Source organism: Boleophthalmus pectinirostris, unplaced genomic scaffold (assembly GCF_026225935.1).
Source record: "Boleophthalmus pectinirostris isolate CB_2022bp ecotype Guang Dong unplaced genomic scaffold, ASM2622593v1 HiC_scaffold_14, whole genome shotgun sequence".
NCBI lineage: Eukaryota > Metazoa > Chordata > Actinopteri > Gobiiformes > Gobiidae > Boleophthalmus > Boleophthalmus pectinirostris.
In genome coordinates this window covers 16,559,712-16,571,361 of record NW_026571047.1, presented here as the reverse complement: position 1 = coordinate 16,571,361, position 11,650 = coordinate 16,559,712, and the positions used below count along the sequence as shown (strand labels likewise).

General features: G+C 39.3%; 1 protein-coding gene across 2 annotated transcripts in view; it reads left to right on the top strand.

The window, feature by feature from the left end:
- Positions 1-1,618: 1,618 nt before the first annotated feature.
- Positions 1,619-11,650, top strand: part of jmjd1cb (jumonji domain containing 1Cb) — a 35,360-nt gene continuing 25,328 nt past the window's right edge. For both annotated transcript variants that reach the window (XM_055149984.1, XM_055149983.1), the window contains exon 1: positions 1,619-1,809. The gene's annotated coding sequence lies outside the window, so the exon portion shown is untranslated. The remainder of the gene's footprint in view (positions 1,810-11,650) is intronic.

Here is an 11,650-nt window from a genome sequence, read left to right as displayed (position 1 = left end):
CCGTCAGGACACAGGGGGAGGAGCTTGACTTTGGTGATGGGGGGTGCTGCAGACGTGTGATTGGCTGAGGCCCGTCCTCGTTCGCTCCACTCTCTGCACTGCAGTGGGACTGAACGGTGAGGCTGAGTGAGGAGAGATGCCCTCACTGCTCTCTCTCAGATCAAAATGTGCAGAGAAATCTTTACTTTAGAACTAGATGCCCTTCTTGAACATTTGCTCATTATGACTTTGTCTATGATCAACTGTTTACTATGTCAAGTCTACCAAGGTTTCTGATTCACACAGGTTTGAAGACTGGAACAAAGCTGTAAAACAGTAACCATAGCAACTGTAAGGAGCCTGAACTTAAACCAATCACTGCTTTGGCTCACAGCAGCATCGTTTATGGATAAAGCTGCAACATTATTTGGATTTAAATCAAATTCCCAATTTTAGTGTCACAATTGGCAAATCTGTACTGCCTGTATTTAATGGCTTTATATCTTCTGCAAACAAAACAATCTGCCTTATACAGAAAACCTGCTAACTCTGTAATTTAGACCTCTGTAAATTCTGGAATTCTTGCAATTGTTGGTGTGCAGTTCAGGGTTATAGCTGCAGCGTTTTATAATAGCCTTCTTCAAATTGCATGTTGTTGTCTCTTGTTGTTATTGATAATGTCTAGTGCTGTGTTTTGCCCATTTCCCCTGCTCCCTGCTGCAGAACCAAAGCGAGACTCTGGTCACTACACACAGAGACAGAGAAATATATCAGAGGTGTGTCTGGATTAAAACTTTTTGTTGGATAAAAAGAAAGGACTTTCATATGAGTTGATACCTTTGCCCATTCACGAACAACGCTACAGTGGATCACAAAAAAACTGCAATAACAATAAACTCTGTTAATGTAAAACCAGAATAAAGGTGAACATGACAAGAGAATGAAGGATTATTGTTTTTGTTTTTTTATATTAAAAGTTGAGGCATGACCAATGTGTTTAGGAACAGTGTCTAAAGGGTTAGCGAATAGACAACTTCAGTTCAAGTCCTCCTAGTTTTTCAGAGAACATGACAAGAAGTTTTAAGTTTTTCGCTAGTTGTGTGCAGCAGTTTGGAGTTTTCAGAGTTTTATGTGTCTCAAGGGTGCCCAGTAAAAAGCAGTCATCTTCGTGGGCCTATCCCTTTATCACTGGAGTCTGCCATTGCTTTTTCTGATAACTAGAAAACATTCTTATTCTTAACATTCTTATTCTTATTTCTTAACCCAGAAAACACAAGGGGTTCAACATGTTTAGTTTGCTACAGCCCTGCTACACACAGTAAATATATTTGATAACATACTGCAGTTCTATGTAGCATTTTGGTCAATTGGAAATGTGTTTAGATGTACTGTGGTGTGTATAATGAAAGTAGCGTTGAATGTTGAACTTTTTCAGTTTTGATATTGGATACTTTTTGGACTACTTTGGATCAGTATCGGAGAAATTGGAATTGATACAGTTTATTCTCATATAGCAATACACAGCAGTATTGGAAGAACGTTTTCTGACTGCTCTTATATGAATAGTTTCATAATCAAACTTCCATGATTTTGAGTTTGCATTTTTGACGATGTCCCTCGCTTTGTCCGCAGGTGTACGTGGAGTTTGACGACCAGGAGTGGGAGAAGAGGGAGTGGGTCAAAGTGTACGAGGACTTCCAGCTGTTTCTCCTGGAGCACCAGCTGGTCTGGGCCAAGAGGAAGGACTCCAGGACGGGGCCAGGGAGCGGAGGGGCCGCAGGGGGCCTCCTGCAGGGGACCAAGGCCAAGCACATCCAGTGGCCCGCACTGGTAAGACCTCCCTCCATGTCTGTTGGCCGGTTATGAGGGATGGAATTTATAAGATATATAGAAGAAAGTGTGGCTGCAATGTGGCAAATTCAGTTATTTTACTCACTCAATTCTGTATTTTACTTTGGCTTTCAAAATCCTCTTCTTATGACTCATTTATACTGAAAAATGAAATCACTGACTATTTTAGATGAAATGTTTTGTCTGTGAGTTGAGCTGTTGGTTTCTCTTGGCCATGACTCTCTATGAAAAATGGATGTCTAAATCCCAATGGGACTTTCCAGGTTAAATAAAAAATAATCATTTAGTCATTGTGATGCAAAGACCTGTGTGAGATGTATTCAGAGTTTGACTCAGATGAAGCTTCAGTGATGCTGGTTCAGAACATTTTGATTGTTTACTTAAAGCCAAATCAAACCAAATGGGCTTTTTAAAAAATCATAAACTCAAAACTCTTACCTTTCCTGTTTCATTTTGATATAACTGCTTTGTCAACACCTCTTCTCTCAACTCATGGCAGCTAGGTTTGTGTATACTCTAGATAATTATTGGATTACTAAATACTTTGACAATTATTTAAATTATTAATTAGTTACTATCGATTTGTCAGGGAATTAAAATGGCGAGAATGTTGTTAAGAAAACTGTCAAAAAGCATAATGCCTTTCTGTTCATTTGACCTTTAACTTCCAATCAAGCATATTATTTGTGTAGTTTTGAGTTTAATTTTATAGTTGATTCACATGTGTGTGTAAAACTCGACAAGAAATTCCAGTTAAGTGCTGTTTATTTTTGTCTGTATCGCCCACACCTAGTTCTGAGTTGTGTGTGTTCCTTTGGAGCGTGGCCAGAGTTCATTGACCTTATCACAGTCACATGTTTACAGTCTGAGCTTTGTACACTTTGTCCATATGAAATAATATAACAATTTTCTGCTCTTCTGCTTTTTATAAACTCATCTGTTCACATGGAGGAGGGGCCAGATGGTGCAGTGTTTAGTGACTTGTTTTGTAAAGTGCAGACCTGCTCAGACACAGGGCAGTGGAGCTGATCCCTCTTACGTAAGTCTGTGAACTCAGACGCAGAGCCCTGCTGCTGCTGTTGCTGTGGGGCACGTGGGGCGTAATCAGACTGCAGGCCTCTCACAGGGGCCAGTGTGACCCACATGTTACAGCTACAGAGTTTTACTGTGGAGAGGTACACCAAACACCAAATTAATACTCTGCATCGGGTCCCTCCTTTAAAAACTCTGGGGTGCTCAGCCTCAAACACAGAAGCAGCTGTTCTTTGTTCTTGCATTTTGTGAAATTGTGCCAATATCAAACAAAAATGCCTTAAAATATTAATGGGTGCTATGAAACTACTTAACAGGAGGAGAGAAATGAATTTCCTAACTTTGTTTAGCTTCATTTTTATGGTTGGTACTCATCAGTATAAAGAAATGTTCTTAACGCCCAGTGCTGCTATAACACTGCCTGTGGAGGCTCTTTAGATGCTCTAATATGACAGAAAAATGATTTTTGGAGTCCAAGCACAACTTTTAGTAGGATTTTTTTTTTTATCTAGCAGCAGTTTCCTTTATGTGTTGTTCTTTTGTATCTGATGTATTTATGATATATTTTTGGCCTTTTCACTGAGATGCGCTTTCAAACTGTTTGTATAACACTGTAGAGCAGGGGTGTCAAACTCATTTTGGTCCGGGGGCCGTATCCAACCTAGTTTGATCCCAAAGGGGCCGGATCAGAAAACTCATGGCATATAAACCCCAAAAATAACAATAAGTTCAAATATTTGTGCAGAGAAACACAAATCTATTACAGAAATCTTTTTTAATTGATGAACTCTTTCTTATTATAATATTAGAATATTATGAACAACCTGAAACTTTAAGAAAAATTCAATTTCAACATTTAAAATATTTTAGTAGAAAATCACCCAAGGGCCACATTAAAGGTCTTGGAGGGCCAGATCTGGCCCCCGGGCCTTATGTTTGACACCTGTGCTGTAGAGAGTTAATTGCTGTTAATAGTCAGGGTTAGGTTGGGTCTAATCCATTGGCCATTGCCTTGAAGGCTCTGATACAGGGGACAGTCCTGACAGGGACAAGGAGGCCTCTTGGACCCATGTGTGGGACATGTGACTGTGAGGACATGTTCATGTGCCGTTTCACTCAGAACACTGTGGTGAGACATAACCTCTGGTCTGGCCGTGCTGAGTTCACTTCACTATGAGCTCTTGATAGAGACGCCATATGTGCAAACAGAGCAGTGTCATAGCTCTGACACTCCCGTGTCTGTAGTTTGTATTGCAGAAATGGCGGATTTCTGTAGACTCTGAGGGGTGAGCACAATGCTTGTCAAAAATATTGATACCCAGATATTAATTAATGCTCATTTAAACAATTATCAGTACTGACGAACATCACATCTCATAGATCTGGACTAGTATGAGCCTCATGGTAATGCTAAAAAACATACTATTATTTATTTTTGGTTTAAAATTTGCTTCTGTTGTCTAAATTGTGGTATCATAATTGATATTGAGTATCAGGCCTTTTACTTGGTATCAGTATCAGGTTTAGTATCACTGAGCAGTCTCTCCTCATTGTTCCCTCAGCACACACTGTTCAGCCTTACATCTGTGATCCATGGATTACATCAGCTCTGTTTCCCTGGAGCTTGGAGCACTTGCTCCAGACTGGCTCCCATCACCCTCTCAGTCAGAGCCCGCAGAGGATACACCAGCTCTACTACTGCGCAATTGTGTTTTTATTCTAATACTGAATTGATTGTCTGATAGCATTTCTGATTTTCTCTGGCATATTTTTCTTCTGCATTTGACCCATCTTTCATTGCTTTTGGTTTACCTGTCAGGAGCGGCATCCTCATTATTATTAAACAGAGGCTTTAGCCTCTATCTTACAATAAAGAGCTAAACCTGTTAAGCTAAGGATAGTCAAACATATATTCCAATACGCTGCACCCAACCTTAAAAGAGACATATGCAAAATCAACTTTCAAGATCTTTTAATCATGTTATGATTTAAATTTTTATTCCTGTTTTGGAGTCATCATTGTTCTGAAAAGTGCTCTTTTGTCCTAAGTTGTTAAGTTGTTGAGCAATATTGCTATTTTGAAATTGTTAAAATTTCCAGTGACAGTCCATGTGTCATCGCTTATAACATATTAGATAAAAGCGTAATAAGTCTTTGTTAACCCTTACTACCATACATGCTGTTACTTGTTGGTGCTGTCAGATAAAGAGTTGCCTACATTTTTTACACTGAATAGATAGCAAAGGAGAAATTCAGTTCTGTCAACTGGGCAAAAGTTTTTGTTCGAATACGAATATCAGTTGACAGAATAGAATTTCTCGTTTGGTATCGATCCTGAGGGATTATACAAACATTTTTACACTAAACTTACATTGTTTACATCACAATGTCTTGCCTACAGACACAACAGCAGTATGCACTAGTTAGATCGAACTAACAACCTCCAGGTTTGTGGGTGACCGCTCTTTCTTTGGAGCCGCTTCTGTCACTTCCATCATAACCGTTGTAAGGCCTTGAAAATGTTTTGAGGTCACCAAGATCCACTTTAACTGTACACTCAGTTCTTTGGCAGCCCCGTTTTCCATTAAAACACGGCACATAAAATGACTGGCCCTCCTTGGAGCTGTACATGATTCATTTCCGGGTGTTACTGCCGTATTTCAACTGTAAATTGCTTCTATAAGTCCTACTTTTTGCCCTTTTGCAGTACCAGGGATGTGTGTTTTTTCTTTGTTTGCCTTGACTGTGGTGCAGACGCCTTGAGACCTACTTTGTCTCCTAGCAACAATGGCCCACTTTGGAAAATGAAGCTGGGCTCACATTCACATTTGGCTGGACTTGAGTAGTGTCCTGTGCTCCAGTAGACAGCTCTGTGTGGAGACAATGAAAATGTGTCAGACTTTATAATAAAAATAAAAGGTTTTCTCAGGTTTTAACTCATTTGTTCTCGGTGTATTCCCTGTCCTTAAATGCTGCCGGAAAAGCTGTCAAAGCAGTGGGTCTCATCTTCACATCTGAGCCAAGAGTTACATTTCATTAGTGAAGTTGAGGAGATCTAAGACAGTCCATTGTAGTGATCTTTGTTTTTAGTTGATGGTATCAGTGACATTTCTTTTACTTGTCTGAAATGTAATTGTATATTTAATTGTGATTAGATGATTTATGTTTTAGAACTGACAAAAATAGTTGATTTGAACAATCGTGTTTCATAACATCTTTGTACAGATCTACACTATAGGAGTTTTTATGCAGAATATGACTGGGTATTTTGTTTTGTGAATGAAATTATGGTACCTCTGAAATTGCAGCCTTTGCGAACAGCTATGGTAAATAATTTGTGTAACTGTTAACGTGAAGAGCGTCTATATTTTGCTTTATTTAGAAAATTATTAACCCTTTAGACACCATTTATAACTCCTTTGTTTTTATGCATGTTTCATGGACATTGTTTTTAGTGATCCTGCCTCCTGGCCAGGGCACCACTAATGTGAATGAGTACTGATTTGTAGTGATTTACCTGGACATAGTGAAATTAAGGTTTTAAAAAGGGACACAGCTGTTTCTCAAATAAATCACATTAAGGTAATAAATAACATATTCTCAATTAAAGGTGCACTCTGTACTTTTTCTGGTAGAGGGTCTGTTACTTTCTCATGGAGATGTTATTGCTTTTCCACAATATGGCATAGAACTGTCTAGCAAATACTCAGTTACTTTTGCCTTAATTGTTATAAAATACATGGGAAAACATGCATACTTACTATGAACTTACTAGTCACCTCTCTGATGTATAGAAAGGTGACTAGTATGTTCACACAGACCTGCTTGTCTCTGTGCGGATAGATCATTTTAATACCATACTGTGGAACATTCCAGACAAAACAATAATGTTTCTGCGGATACAAGAAGGTGACGGACCCTCTACCAGAAAAGTGCTCCTTTTACTACTCAAGAGTTTACAGCGGTTATAAGAAAAGACTCTGGTCTCATGTGCACTTTTTGTTGGTTGGTTTGCAGAGCTTCTGGTAACTGGGCTGTTGTTTTGTCTGTGGATGTGTTGATTTGAATGTTCCAGTGTGCTGTGGTGAAAGTGGGTCAGAGTTTTTGAGAGGACTGTTATTGCCCTGGCAACTGGCCTTTTCTCCCTGAGCTCAAACCTCAACTGCAATGCTTGGATCTATTAGTAATAAGAGGCACAGTGAAACTCTGAACCAAATACTGTTTTTAAAATGAGAGCAACAGCACTTGTAAATGTCTCATTGCCTTTATTGGCTTTATAGAAATGGAAAATACTCAAAATTTTTATGCTATACATTGGGCTGTGTGGTTAGGGGAAAAATAAGTTTGAGGTTGAAACCATGATTATTGAAATTAGTTGTTTACGCACTGTCAAAAGTTGGTTTTATACGGTATGTAATTTAGTATAGAAGTATTGTCATTTAGTCAGTATTGTCATTTCAGTTAGTGATGTTTTGTGAGCCATGCTTGGAGAGTTTTAGGATAAGTGTCTTTGGTCCAGAGAAACTGATGTTTGTTTGTTTTTTTTACACTACACTGCTTTTGTTATTAATTGCTCTTTAGTCTTCTAAAGACAATAAAGTAAAAGCACAATCATCGGGAATCTAGGGCTGTTCTAAAAATACAGCAATACACACATCAATAGACACAATGAACAATGTTAATCAATTTTGACTTGCCAAGTGATACACTTACCTGCTGCTTACTGCATTAAGGCTCAATCTGCTGTACCGCAATGAGTTGGAGTTACTCATTAATCAGTTGTGTTCTGATATTAAGACCATTGTGAACATGAAGTTCCAATGCATTGTTATTCAGCTCTAGTACATTTTTGAGACAATTTTTAGGGATATGTATTCAGGCTATGTGCCGTATCATGAACTCTGTATTGGGATGTTGTATTGTGAGATTCTTGTTAATACCCAGCCATATGGGGAACATGCTGAATTAAAGGCAAATACACAAAAAAATGAATCAGCTTACTAAAATAAATGAGTTGATTTAATTAGTCTAAAGTTAATAAAATAAAACCCCTGAGCGCATGCATCCCCAGCTCTGTGAGGTACTGGCTCTGGTGCAGCCCAGTGAAAGTGGGTTAGAGTGCGTTCTGTTTGTTCCTCTGAGCAGCAGATGGAGCGAGCTGCTGTAATCTCTGTGTGCCACACTCACACTGCAATATGAGCCCACAACAAAGATGGCCGCCACTGCTGCTCTGTCGGCTGGTCTATGAGTCTTATACCCTAATTAAGTGCTCCTAATCAAACACAGGAGAGTCAGAAGTTTAACCCACAACCCTGAACTGTGACTGGAGCTTTGTAATAATCGCAGATGTATTTAGTGATGTAAAAAATCACTGTAAATCTTGAATTGTTAAAAAAACTTAGGTTTGGCACTAGTTGATTTTAAATTGGGTTTATTTAGGCAACATTTATTGTTATTCTGACTCTTTGCATCATATTTACAGACAGTAGGTCGACCTAATGTCATTTTTGCATAACATTCTATCAACTAGTGATGGGTATTCCAGTTTTTTTTAGAGAACCAGCTCTTTTGGCTCGGCTCACTAAAAGCAGCTGGCTCTTTCGGCTCCCAAGCGGCTCTTCAAGTTGTTTTGTTGCAAGGAGGACTAAACCAGAACTGAATCAGGTCTACAGTAATGCAGGTCTAAAGCAGGACAAAACCAGAATTGAACCAGGACTGAGTGTCGGGACTCGGTCTCTATCTCTTTCCTTCTCTCGAGCCCAAGATTAGTCCAGGTTTATTTATTTTATCCTAAAACTACAGTCAAATATGCATGTTTTTTATCCTATGCACACGCATATTTCTGAAAGTTTAGTTTACAGCCGCTGCCCGCTGTCAAACTACCATGAGTCTGCATGCAGTGTGAAGAGAAAAAAAAGCGAGAGAAAGAAAAAACACTGCTTCCAATAAGGAGCAGGCTCCTGTCGTTCCCTTCAAAGAGCCGGCTCTAAAAGCCGTTTCGTTCGCAACCGACCCATCACTACCTACTAGTAAAAACTACCGCTATTAGCCTTTAGCTGTAAATGCGTGCGCGCCGTGGTAATTAAATATATATACACAAATGTCATTATTTTCAACTCTATTCACAGCTCATTTACATATCAATACTGGTCCAGTAACATATATGTGGCCAATATTGACTATTACAACAGGCCAATAGAAAACAGCCTGTTTATGTGTGGGAGCTACAGCAGCTAATCGTTAACCAATAACAAATAACCAAAACTAGCTTCAAAGTCGACACATTTCCAACACTCACCGCTCACACAGGCTCCTCCTCACATCACAAGTCTGCACTAATAAATGTCGTTTTAATCCTGACTCAAACCGATTGTCCTTAAAAAGAATATAATCTCAGTGTTTGGATCTGTGTCTGCGGGTGTAAACAAGCGCATGTGAGTGACGTGATTCTGTGGTGTGTTCAGGGACTGTACGGGCACAGACACAGACAAATGACTCTGCAGATAAATCCTGATGTGGAGCCACATATTAGGACATTTATCTGTCTGTAAATTGGATTAAATGAACATAATGTAGCGAGTCTAAGCTTTATAACGAGGTATAATGTGCCCACGTGAAATATCGGCCCATATCAGCAAACATATCGGCCAACTGATGTATCGGTCGGGCTCCAATATAGAAATATAGATATTTTTTTCACATAAATGTACATTAATTTGCATTCAGCAGCAGTTTTACAGTGGTTTCCCCTGGCCAATTTCTTCTCTGCTTTTTTAGCGATAGATAGATAAATATAAATAAATTTAAAAAATAAATTAATCCCTGAGGAAATTCAGCCGCGGTCAGCTACTTCATTCAGACAGCAACCAATCAATAAATAAGTCACTAAAACACAATAAAAAACAGACATAAAATGGACACAAATGCATATCAGATTTATTAGAAAAGTGCTCTTGTGCTAGGCCAGAGAGTTGTGCACTATGAAGGACAAAGAACTTTCTCCATCCATCTATTTCTTCCACTTATCTGGGACCGGGTCATGGGGACAGCAGTCCAAGCAGCGACTCCCAGACTTCCTTCACCACATACACTTCCTCCAGCTCCTCCGGGGGCCCCCAACGGGTTCCCAGGCCAGCCGAGAAACATAGTCCCTCCAGCATGTCCTGGGTCATCCTCGGGTCCTCCTTCCAGTGTGACATGCCTGAAACACCTCCCAAGGGAGGCTGCCAGGAGGCATCCGGAACAGACGCCCGAGCCACCTCAACTGCGCCTCTCGAAGTGGAGGAGCAGCAGCTCTACTCTGAGCTCCTCCTGTGTGACTGAGCTCCTCATCCTATCTCTTAAGTGAGCGCCCAGCCACCCTGCGGAGGAAACTCATTTCAGCCGCTTGTGTCCGCGATCTCGTCCTTTCGGTCATTATCCAAAGCTCATGATGACTATAGGGGAGGAGAGGAACGTAGATTGACCCGTAAATCGAGAGCTTTACCTTTATATATGTATAAAATGTCTGAAAAACAAAATATAAAACTAAATATATTTGTTTTTACCTATTTACAACATTTCATTTACTTTGAGTTAAAGGTGCACTGTGTAACTTTTCTGCTGGAGTTTCTGTCACCTCCTTGTCTCCATGGAAATGTTATTGTTTTGTCTGGAATGTCCTGGTATGGCATTAGACATATCCATCTTGGATTTACTCAATAACATGGATTCTTTTGACCAAAAAAACTTGAATTCTTACTGTGAGTGGACTTGCCTCCTCACAGACCCAACATGTAACTTGGCCCTGAGGTGTCACCTACTCTCTCCATAGAAATACGTGGAGAGCTATACTGTGGAATATTCCAGGCAATATCTCCATGGAGAGAAGCAGGTGGCAAACTCAGCCAACCAAGTTTCACAGTGTACTTGTAAAACTGGCAAGTAAAAACAATGGTGGTGATTACAAAGACTGATATATTTCTTTATAGTACTTCTGTTGTCTGTCATCTTGGTATCAATTTGAATAAGTTTGAAAATTAAAAAGCTGATATGGCCCTTTTATGATGCCGTGTTCTGCCTCTTCTTACCGTTATTACTTTGTTTATTCACCAGTGTAACACATACTGTATAACTGCTTGCATTATTAACTGAAGTAACTTGTAAATGGACAACTGCAGGTTAGATAATGCCCCTGTTTGAACCTTGACCTGTTATGGCTGCACAGTACTCAGCATGTGCTACTGTACTCTGTAAATCTGTCACATTCCACAGTGACCTGAGCGGGTTAGAGGTCACCGCTGTGTTCTTCTGTCTCTGTGTCCCATTTCTTTGCTACATTCTTACTGCTCTCACATATTCTGCACCACTGTCTAGGTCAGTGTTTTTATAAACTGTAAAGTCTTGTGGTTTAACTGCAGTTAGACTTGTCACTATAATTACTGTATTGACTTTTAACCCTAACCTTTTTTTATGTTGTATGATATCGCCCAATCACATTCTAGAGTTTGTGAATTTTGTTCCCTGACAATGGCAATAAATCTCTTTTCTGAGACTGCTCCTGATTTGGTGCATGGCAGATGGTATGTGTGTGCAGTGTATGTAACAATAATCATATACTAATTGATACTAAAACTAATGTTGAAACAAAATACTTATTTGACTGTAAAAATACTTAAAAATTAGCATTCTTGAATTGTATTAGAATAGTATCATATTTATTAGATCTATCAGACCACATGGGAGTACTATTATTTTTCTTTTTTTCTTTTGTGTTGAAAATTACATTCTTTAACTAGGACTTTTCATT